Source organism: Vombatus ursinus, unplaced genomic scaffold (assembly GCF_900497805.2).
Source record: "Vombatus ursinus unplaced genomic scaffold, bare-nosed wombat genome assembly UNPS02010193.1, whole genome shotgun sequence".
NCBI lineage: Eukaryota > Metazoa > Chordata > Mammalia > Diprotodontia > Vombatidae > Vombatus > Vombatus ursinus.
This window is the reverse complement of record NW_020949971.1, coordinates 8,129,660-8,142,294: the sequence shown is the minus strand read 5'-3', so window position 1 is coordinate 8,142,294 and position 12,635 is coordinate 8,129,660.

Genomic DNA, 12,635 nt, shown 5'->3' with positions numbered 1-12,635 from the left:
TTTAATCAGTACTAATCAGTTTGATATGATTCCAAAGGGGTAGTGATTATAAATTCTGTATATTAGGCCACAGAGCTGTGAGCTGCAGGTAGTGAGTTCACTTGCTTACTCAGAAGAAGTTAACTAGAAGTCCTCCACCCTTGTTTTTCCTTGTTATGGTGACCAAACCAGGTGTGGTGAAGGTGATTCAATTACATGGAAAGCTCCCAACTTATTTTTGTACCTTTGAACCACTCTCTCTTGTCCAACATGACCAGATGACCATCTTATGACCACTTAGTGGAGATGTCCCATGCTTCACCCAAACCAAGACCCCCCTGCTGATATACCATTTCTAGTTGATGTATCATTTTTTGGCCCATGAAGTAAAGTCTATCCACCAATGTGATTCTGTACTTTGTACAGCCTCTCTAGAATGTTCAAGTAATAAATATAATATCAAGCCTTATAAAAATAAGGTGCTGGAAGGAGGGGGCATCTCAGACTGTGAGAGAGGTCTGAGATCCACTTCATTAGAGGGGACAATGAATTCTTTAATAAAGTGCCATTGACTTAGAGTTCTGCCTCAGTGGTTTTTCTTGCAGATTGAGCAATTATAATCCCCACAAAGGGCTGGATATGCATATTTGGGAATCAAATCATTTGTGTAGAGCTGATACTTGATCCCATGGGAGATGATGTAATCACTAAGAGAACATGTACATAGTGAGAATAAGGTGCAGAACAGAGCCCTGAGAATTTCCCATGCGATGATCTATCAAGGAAGACTTAGAAAGTAGGAGGTAGAGCCAGGGGAATGTAGGACCATAGAAGTCATAGGAAAAGGTAATATTTGGGGGAGAGGCTCATTCACAGTATCAAAAGCTATAGAGAGGTCAAGGAGGATGGGGACTGAGAAAAGATCATCAGATTTAGCAATTCAGAGCTTCTTGAAAATTGTAGAGAGGATAGTTTCAGTTGAGTGGAACCAAAAATTCAATTCAATTTAACAAGAATTCACTGAACAACTACCTAATGCAGACAAAATGACAATACCAGGCCTTAAAGCACTTGTAGTCTAGTAGATTGACAAAATATGAGGACAAATAAGTATATATGTTAGAATGAGTGGCAGTGTTGCATAATGGTTAGAGAGTTGGTCTCAGAGTCAGGTAAACCTGAATTCAGGTCCTGACTGTGATATATACTGTCTTTGTGACCCTGGGCAACTCATTTAATTTCTCAGTGACCTATATAACTCTTTAAGAATATACATTTCAGAGAAGGTACCTACCAACATTGGCAGAGGGAGTTTTCTCATCTGGGAACTCCTTTTACAAATGAAACCACAGTTCCAATCTGTATGTGTATCTTTATATGTTAGAATATGATAGACACATAAGAGAGGTTAAAAATAGCATGAGAGATTCTAGGTGATAATGTTTCCTCACAGAAGGCCTTGAAGGAAGAGAAGGATTTTATTTCATTACATTTCATTCTTTCATTCATCAAACTATGCCAGGTTCTAGAGACATAGAGTCAGATACAAAACATTCTCTGCCATCTAGAGCCTATTTTTTTTTTAGGGGGAGCAGAGCATCAGGTACACAACTAAGGAAAAACAAAATGAGTTCAGGGATGTGTAGTACTCAAGGACTGTGGATATAAGGATAAGCTGCATGCTGGAAGTGACATTTAGTTAATAGGATGGTAGACAGACAGATGATAGATATAGATAGATATATAGAGATATAAATAGATGATACATGGAGATAGACAAATGGGTAGTAGGTAGATAGATAGGTTAAGCATTTATTAGGGGATTACTATGTCCCAGGCACTGAGCTACAAGCTAAGCATACAAATTCTAGCAAGCAAGATGATTCCTGCCTTCAAGCATTCCAATGAAGGAAGATAATGCATAAACTGGTGATGGAAAATTGAGTGAGAAAAGGGAGGATGCCAGCACAGGCACATGTTCCGGAGACTGAAGGAAGTTTCATGGAGAGTGGAGTCTCAGCAAGATAAGGCAGAAAGTTCATCCATCAGGCTTGTGTCTTGGTAATACATTAGTGAAGATGAGGTCATTTAAAACAGCGCTGGAATGGACTGTTACCAGAGAAAATTCAGCACCATGCCAGTGGAGAAGTATGGAATGTAAAGGAGAAGATAGCTATCTGGTTCAGCACTGATATGGTGAACAGCACCAAGCTGCTCACAGCTGAGTGTGGTGTGTGTGTCACAAGAATATCTGAAGAGAAGGAAGACCTGCTACTTGGACTGAAGCCAATATAATTATTTGACCTGACCTCCTTGTGCATTTTGCTAGTCTGGAGTATTCACAAAATGATAATAAGTTGGAGGGGGGGAAGAAATGGGAGGGAATAGGAAAGGCACCATATTGGTTGGGTATTCCAAGGGAAAAAAAAATTCTGTCATGGGTAAATCTTGTGTCTCTTCCCCAGTATGCTGACTAATAAGGTGGGGTAAGTGGTGAAAAAGTCTGTGTATTTCTCTTTCCCTGGTATCTAGTATCTGTGGCAGCTGCTACCATACCTGTGTGACTAGGACGTCTCAATAAGAATTGATTCTGTGATGAGAAACCTTGTCAAAGATATTTGACTGCATTTTTGAAGTTGATTTGGTTTGGACACTATACTCCATCCCACTAAGGGGTGTCTTTTTTTTTTTTTTTTTTTTTTTGGTTAGGCAATGGGATTAAATGACTTGCCCAGGGTCATACAGCTAGTAAGTGTTATGTGTCTGAGGCTGGATTTGAACTCAGGTCCTCCTGACTCCAGGGTTGGTGCTCTATCTACTGCACCACCTAGCTGCCCCTAAGGGGTGACTTGACAACTTAGATATAATGACATGATTTTTCAGAGGCATATAGACTTTGTGATATTATTTTCTAATGACCTCTAAGAGATTTGAATTTCATATTGGACTGCTTCCCTGGCAGTGGAAAACAATTTTTGGCAAACATAAAATTCCTCATTTTAAGCCTCTGTGATAATCATCTGAGTGTTGTTGAGCAGCATGATCTTGGTGCCACTATTTATCAAGGACTCTTATATGTTAATATGGGCATGAGAAATTTTTTCTTGCAAGAGAGCCTTTAAGACTTCATTTTGCTCCACTGAGGCAAATGGTTTCTTGTAATCAGCAAGCAGTAAACACAGCAGGATCCTGTATTCTTTGTACTTTTCAATCAATTATGTGATGCTAAATATGGGCTCTGCAGTATAGAATTGTTTCATGAAAGCCTGCCTACTTCTCTTCTCATATTTTCATCAAGCATCCCCTCACAACACCTGTAGATAATGTTTATAAAGATTTAATAAAGATTAGGAAGTTGATCTTGGTTGGTGATTATTGAGATCCTCTATCACCTTTTGGAGCTATTGTCAGTGTTTTTGTTCTTTTTGTATCTTACCACACCTAAGAGATCTCATTGTTTTCAAGATTTTGTTGCCTTTAGCACAGATTTCTTCTGTATACTTGGTTTGAATGATCTTCATGATTTCATCTTCAATTTTTTTTGCTTAAGTCAGGAGGACCTTAGTTTAAATCTGGCCTCAGACCAAACACTTGACACTTACTAGCTGTGTGACCCTGGGCAAGTCACTTTAACCCCAATTGCCTAATAAAAAATTTTTTTTTGCCTTTACATTACTTTTATTTCTGAATGTCTATATGTATAGATATATATCATATGTTACACACATATCCATATACATACCTATATATGTGTATGTATACCCATTCTCACTTCCCTATGAAGTGAACCATCCATTGCAATGAAGATTGCAAAAGGAGAAAAAAAATCAGTTCAGCAAAACTAATCAACACACCAACTGATAGGATATACAGTGTTACATACCCATAATCTTGTATCTCATTAAAGAAGGGACAGAGAGGTATTTTTCAATTTTCCTCTAGAAGCAATCTTTTTGATCATTGTAATGTTTAATTTTAGATATTTTTATATTCTTTCTATTTACACTATTGTCTGACCACTTTAAAAATACCCATTTCTCCTTTAAAATATTAAAGAAATTTTGAGTTACATTTAAGTTCCAGAGGTATATAGATTATAAAGGGAATTTCCTTCCGTCCCTCCCAAGTGCCCACTAGAGGTCAACATTTGACACAGATATTTATGTGAAACTATCCAATATATAGTTCCATATATTAGTTCGTTCTCTCAAGATGGATGGCATATTCCTTTGTAGTTGTTTTGAAAATTCATATAACTCAGAATAACTTAGTTATTTACAGCCACTCTGAACAATATTGCTGTTACATATACATATGTACATATGTACACATATGTATACACATACATATGTACACATGTATACATATACACATACATATGCATATGTATACGCATACATAGACATATGCACACATGTATACATATACACATACACATACATATGTATACGTACACACACATGTACACATGTACACATATACACACATATGTATGCGTATACGCATACATATGTACACATGTATACATATACACATACACATACACATGTATACGTATACATATACACATGTACACATGTATACATATACACATACACATACATTTGTATATGTATACATATACATATGTACACGTGTATACATATACATATACACATACATATGTATACGTATACATATACATATGTACACGTGTATACATATACACATACACATACATATGTATACGTATACATATACATATGTACACGTGTATACATACACACATACACATACATATGTATACATATACATATACATATGTACACATGTATACACATACACATACACATACATATGTATACGTATACATATACATAAGTACATGTGTATACATATACACATACATATACATATGTATACGTATACATATGTTGTCTTGGTTCTGCTCATTTCACTTTTCATTATTTTATGCAAGTTTAACCTTCCATTTCCACTCAGTCATGTAACACATTGAAGATTTAAACATGAGAATTTGACTGTAGTACCTCCACTGTCACTGATGATGAAAATAAATTGTTACAAAAATGTTGATGGAATTATTTCATTTTATGTCTACTTGTCCTCCTACCAACTTAACCTATCCCTCTTGGGATTCTGGAGCTCAGAAGTGCAGTCCACATTGTTGCCTGCAACATTTCCAAACACAGCCCAAACCAGAATATAATGTAATTGGGAAATTTTAACAAAATAAACGTACAATAGAACATAGATAATGTTAATATATGCTTTCTAAGTCAGTATGCAGACTTCTGAGATCCTTATGTGTGGTTTAGTGGTTCCTATTTCTTTAAGTTTGACATCACAATCACAAATAATATACTAAAAAAAGTGATAGAGAATCTCAGAAATTACCAACTCACATCTTTCTCATTATAAAATCTTTCTGAGAAGGCATCCTGCAGAATGCAACCTCCTTGAGAGCAGGGAAGTTTTGGGCTTTTTCTTTGTTTTCCTAACACCTTCCCCAGGGCTGGGCATAAAATAAATGCTTAATAAATGCTTATTTATTCATTGATTGCTTAATTTAACTTCATTTTGTGATTTAAAGTTTGTTTAAGCTTTTACAAGAAAATATGATAATCTGGGTCATAATTTTTTTTTTCCATTTCCAGTTTTTTTTTGGCATTGCCATTGGCATTGGCAATTTTTAATGTATCAAGTTGTAGATATTGCATTTAGCATCTCTTCAGAACTTTTCAGGTAACTCTTCATTTTCCATCAGTGGTTCTGCTTGGTTTCCACTCTACAAGCATCATGTTCCTGTACTGGCTTACTCATTCATTGTCCTTCATACTCAAAGACAACCAAAATGACTTCATGATATTGGGATCAATGTACAGTGAGTCTGACTGTGGCTGATCAGACCAATATGAGCTCAGAAGGCTCTACCACAGGTTGGGCACAAATAGTTCATGTGAACACCTGGCTAACCACTGTCCCCCCTTCCCCCACTCCTTTTCATCTTCCTTTTATGTTCACCCATTAGATTGTAAGCTCCTTGAAGAGAGGATCTGTTTTTCTTTTTCTCATCTGTATCCCTATCACTTAGCACAGTGCCAGGCACATAGTAGGCATTTATTGTTTATTAAGATGAATCACTAAATTGAATTGAGTAATTAAAGTTGAAGAGAATTACAATCTAAGGTAGATAAGAGGATGGTAAGAGACTTAGCAAGATAATTTATATGAGTTAGTTCTACAGGGCTAGATGAATTATTTCCCAGTTTGTTGAACAAATGGTAGTTGAAGGAATGAATTAAGGAGTCTTCATCTTGTTACCTTTCTGCATGCTTATAAGAGACCTGGTGTGTTAGCATAATGAATGAGTCATCAGTATTTGGGTTTGTATCACAAAGTTCCAGAAGTGATTACATAAGAAACTTTCTGATATGGAGGGAAGAGAGGTTTGTTGAAGGGATACATGGGAGCATATCTTTGTCCATAGCTCCATCAGCAATGGCTACAGTTCACTGTTGACACCTTGAACTATCATACTTTCATGATTACCTGGGCCCTAGCAAATTTTATCAAAAGACTTACTAGACATAATCAGTGGCAATTAGGACTACTCCATGCTCTGAGTAGCTCAAGACCTTTGGGACTAGGTGGGGAAGTCCTAGCACAGCCTTCTTGTCCCCCAACCACTGGCTAGCTCCCACTAGGTAGAAGATTATAACTGGCACAGTGGTCCTAGCCTGAGGATTTTCATCCTGGTTTCCAAATGAAATTTCCCACCTTCTTCCTTGGCACTACCTATTCACCTTTCCATCTTCTGAATTGGAATGGTCACCCTTTTGCTGATGATTACCCCTGAATTTATCTAGCTGATCCTTGAATGACAGACATGCAGACATCATTGAGCCTAAACTTGGAAGCCTTCTGGTTTGATGAGCTCTGCCAGTTTGAACTCCAATGGCATTGACTGAGAACCTATGGTTATTTTCATGTTGTGATGGGACTTCAGAGTAAAACTTTATTGCAAGGGTTCTTGACCTAAGATCCACAGATTCCTATGGATAGATTTCAGGGGGTCTGTGAATTCACTTAAAAATATTTGATAACTGTATTTCAACATAACTGATTTTCTTAGTAATCCTATATATTTTTTATCCATGTAAATGTATTATTCTGAGGAAGGAGGTATAGGCATCACTAGACTGCCAGGGGGTCTGTGACACTTACAAAGATTAAGAATCCCTACTCTGGTAAATGAGTTCATACAAATGAAACATGTTTCTCCAAATCTTGATCAAGTACAATAAAGCTGGAATGCCATAAAATATAAAAATTTTACATTCTATAGATATAATGAATAATGCAGAATTTGTATCCAATCCCTTGGAAGTCCAGAATAATTTTCACATTATTATATTCTTAATAAAGGTCAGCTAGGTGACTCAGTGGGTAGAGTGCTGGACCTGGAGTCAGAAGGATCTAAGTTAAAATCTGGCCTCAGACACTTACTAGCTGTGTGACCTTGGGCAAGTTACTTAACCTGTATGCCTCACTTTCCTCATTTGTGAAATGAGCTGGAGAAGGAAATGGCAAAGTACTCTAATATTTTTTGCCAAGAAAATGCAAATGGGGTCATGAAGAGTTGGACACAACTGAAGTGACTGAAGAAGAACATTCTTAATAAAGCCATGAGCTGGCATAATAAATCTGGGTTTTTTGAATGACAGTACTGGAAATTGGAAACATGAGCTTGATGTGACCTCAGAATTAGTGTCTTTGAAATTCAGGAATTCTTGGAAAATTCTGTAGGAAAGGTACAAGAAGATCAAAGTCTAATGCTGCACCAATTTCTGAAATAGGATAGAGGTGGATTCTAAGAATGAGAATAGCTAACTTGATGTTATAATTCCTGGTAATGATGGGGTTGGGATCTGGGCCCCAGAAAGGAAATACCCCGGATTTTTCCACATGGCCAAATCTCTGGCATTCACCTGAGGCTGTAATCCTGTCAACTGGCCTTTCATTGTGGCTATACCCAATCTCCCCTCCATGGTTTTACCTCCCTATGGCCCCTGGCCATTTCCCACCCTTAATCCTAGCTAGGCTCCATTCTCCCTTGGCCATGAGGTCCAGGACCCAGGAGTTATGTTCACCCCAGTTTACTGACCACTCCTAGGTCCCTCCCACAGGCTTTCTGTATATAAGGTCCACCTTGTCTCCATTAAGATGCTTAGATTCTTATAATCTAGCCAAGGCTTAGGTTCTTAAAATCTAGCCACTGCTGAGATTCTTATAATCTAGCCAACAGCTCTCGCTAATGTTCAGACTCTTAAGGAATCTGCCCAATATTACTGATGTTCTAATAAGCCTTGTCTTTGACTGAAAAAATGCTTGGGTCAAATTCTTTTGGGCAGGACCCACATGTTGTGATATTGTGGTCCCAGCACCCCTGAACCCCTAAACCGCATCAGTAAGATTCTAAAACAGATCGCTAATCAGATGGTGTTTAAGTCTTTAGAAAAGAATATGGTGATCAAGAGGAGAAAACAAGTTTAAAAGTCTTGCCAAATTGAATATTATCCTTTCTTTGAAGGTTTCTCTTGATTTCAGAAAAGCACTTGACATACTCTGCCATGACATCTTTGTCAGTAAGATAGTATAAGACCCCAGATGGAATTGGATGGCATGTGGACAATGGACAATGGGAAGAAAATAGTGTTGCTTATTTTTTTATTTTGATTTTTTTTCTCTACCAATGAGAGTTCTTTGGACTAGAAAGGACAGTACAAACGTGGACAATAAGGAGTTGAAACCAAAGATAAATGGGAAGCTAGTAAGAGACCACATAGGTATCCCTGATGCATTCAAATTACTAATGGCAGATGAACTATATCACAGGGTAATGAAATAATATATATGTGACAGAGGAGACATTGTAAATTGTCTTTGAAAATTCTCTTTGATTGAGAGATATGCATGTGATTAGAGAAGGAAGAAAGGGAAAGAGAGAGGAAAGAAAAAAGGAAAAGAGATGATGAGGATGGGAGCTAGCCCCAAAAAGGAAAAACTCTGGACTTTCCCACATGGCCACATCTGACATTTGCCTGAGGCTATAATCCCATCAACTGGTCTTTCATTGTGGCTACACCCAATCTCCCAATTCTGTTACCTTTAATTTAGGCTAGCTCTCCATTGTTTTACCTCCCTATGGCCCCCAACCATTTCCCACCCTTAATCCTAGCTAAACTCCATTCTCCATTGGCCAGGTGGTCCAGGTCCCAGGAGTTCTGTTCACCCCAGCTTACTGGCCACTCCCATCCAGATCTCCTTAGACCCCTCCTCCAGACACCCTAAACTACTTGGCCACTCCTAGATCCCTCCCACAGTCTTTCTGTATAGAAGGTCCATCTTGTCTCCATTAAGGTGCTTAGATTCTTAAAATCTAGCCACTGCTCAGGTTCTTATAATCTAGCCAATAGCTCACTAATACTCAGACTCCTTAAGAGTCTGCCCAATGTGACTGATGTTCTAATAAACCTTGTCTCTGGATGGAAGAAGGCTCGGGTCAAATTCTTTCAGGTAGGACCTGTGTATTGTAATTTTGGGGTCCCAGCATCCCTAAACCCCTAAACCTCAACAGATCGAAGAAAGGAACACTTATTTATAGTTTACTATATGCCAGATATTGTGCTAAATGCTGGAGATACAAATACATTCCAATGGATAAGGATATCATACAAAAGAGATCTGAGGAGTAGGGGTGGGTTAGAGAATGAAGGTACCTGGTTGAGGTGGATATGATTCTGAAATCCAGACAGGAAGAAGGCCAGGAGGACAATGAAGGCAGACTGGCTTGGGCCCTTACACAAAGTAGAGGCTACCAGAAAAACTCACTAATGGAAGAAGGGGGTAATCTTTGTGGAGAAATATGCCAGGGTGAAAAGGTTGCTGAGATGGTAGGCTGTTCCAGGATAAGGAGGTCCCAGGTGCAGATGAAAGTTTCAGGATGAACCAGCACTAGAGGGGGTATGGTTTTGAAGTCAGAAAGTCAGGAACAGAGCTAGGAGGAGAACAAAAGTAGGCCAAGGGCAAATGGACTGTTTGACTGTTTTCAAAACAGGAAAGAGAATGGATTCTGCATATCATAGGCCAGTGAGTTCAAATTCACTTTTTTTGTCTCTCTCTCTCCCCCTACCCTGTGCCCACCCCCCCAGCCTTCCTTCAAGCAGCATTTATTGGAATGAATGCAGTCTGATCAGAGATTAGAAGCGACAAAGTATGTAACAGGCCTGGGTCAGTTTTCCTGACCACTTTGATATTCATTTCCTGTTCTCTTTTCATGTGAATCACTTGTTGGTTTTTTAAATTTCTTTTTCTTATCTTTTGTCAATTAAATGTAAACAAAAATTTTTGACGTGTTTTTTTTAATTCTAAACTCCAAATTCTCTCCCTCCTTCCCTTCTTCTGCTCCTCCCTCCTTGAGAAAGCAAGCATTTTGATATAGATTATACATGTGCAGTCATGCAAAACTTTTGAACTCAATTTCAAGTAAAATTGAAGCACATGTTATTCAAGGGATGGTTAGGAAACACTTAGAAACAAATCAAATGAAATGTGTGCTGAGTGCTTGGAAATGCAATATAAATGTGAGTTCTCATTATGTCTTGATGAACTTAAAAGAAGAATAGAAAGGGAGGGAAAGAGGAAGACTCGAGGTGTAGGAAAGAAGATTGGGGGAAGTTATCTTGTGTAATCAGGGAGGAAGGAAAGAGAGAAGAAGAAGGAATGAGAGGAGTAGCTTACTCTTGAACCTTACTCTCATCTGAACTGGTCAAAGGAAGGAAATATACACACACACACACATACATCTGAGTACCAAAATGCATTTCACTCAACAGGGAAACAGGAGAGAAAAGGGAGAAGAGAGAATGAAGGAGAAGGTAGATTAAGGGAGGGATCAGTCATAAGCAAATAAAAGTCTAACTAAAGATATAAAAATGTTTACAGCTCTTTTTGAAGTGGCAAAAAATTGCAAATTGAGAGGGTGATAATCAATTGGGAATGACTGAAGAAGCTATGGTGTTAAATATGATGGAATACTATTGTGCTGTAAGAAATGAAGAAAAGGATGGTTCCAGAGAAACCTGAGAAGATTTACATGAACTGATGCAGAGTGAAGTGAATAGAACCAGGAGGACAATTTATACAATGCCAACAATACATTAAAAGCAAACAACTTTGAAAGTTTTAGGAACTCTGATCAGCATCATAACCAACCATGATTCCAGAGAACTCATGATAAAACATGCTACCCACTTCCTCATAGTGAAGGACTCAGGTTTTAGAATGAAATGGTTTTCCACTTCAGACATAGCCAATGGTGAAATTTGCTTTGCTTGCCTATGCATGTTTGTAACAAGGGTTTGTTTTTATTTTTTTCTCAATTGTCAGAGGGAAGGAAGAAAGATTTTTGTTGATAGAAACAATTAATTTAGAAAAACAATTCCATCTTTAGGGATATAGATGAAGTTGAAACTGAGTAGCTTCATGATGTCAAATAAGTGGTCTGAAATAAAAAAAATGGATATGCAGCTTTTTCTTGAAGATCTTCAGTAAGGGTGAAGTCACTAACCCCCAAAGCAGCTCAGGTTATTTTCAAAGAATGATAAGTGTTAGAAAAATTTCCCTGACATCAGGACAGAATTTGCCTCTATGTACTTGTAACACATTTTCCCTAGCTCTACCCTCTTCAGGCAAGCAGAATGAGTATAATGCTTTTTCCCTCATGATAACCCTTCAAATACTGGAAGATGGCTACCATTTCCCCTCTTAGTTTTCTCTTCTTTAGGCTAAACATCTCCATTTCCTTTAACCATCTAGGTTGAAGATGAAGTACTGGGCCTAAATCAGGAAGACATGAGTTCAAATCTGGTTCATGGTCTTTAATAGCAATGTAACCCTTGGGAAAGTTACTTAACTTCTGCCTCCGTTTCCTCACCTCTACAATGGGGATAACAATATTATCTACCTCTTAGACTTGGGAGGATAAAATGAAATTTTTAGAACACTTTGCAAACATTGAATCGCTATATTATTCATTATTATTAAATCAACCATCCTATGACATAATCTTAAGATCCTTCACCAGACTTGTGGCCCTCCTCTGTATTCTCTCTAGTTTGTCAATCTTATTTTTAATGTAATGACTAAAATTGAATTCAATACTTGAGATGCAGTATGACCTGAGCAGAGTACAGAAGGATGGACATAAATAAATGTCCCAGTCCTGGATACTCTTCTTCTGTTAATGTAGCCTACAATGATTAGCATTTGGCTATCATGCCTCTATTGTTGATTCACAATAAGCTAATAGTGAATTTATATGCCCAGATTCTTTTTAAGATGAAGCATTATGTAGCTATATCCCACCTACACGTCATGGATTCTTTTTAAAGTTGTATTTTTTTTAACCAGTATATAAGAACTTTATATTTTTTATCTAAATGTAGTTTAATTGGTATAAAGATTTCTCAGGATAAAATCCCTCTACCATTGCAAATCAGCAGCTGCTCTGTGCAATAGATTCTTAGTGAATTGCCTGAGGGTACAGAAACATTAAGTTATTTTTCCTGTCTCACACAATACTGTTAAAGGTACAT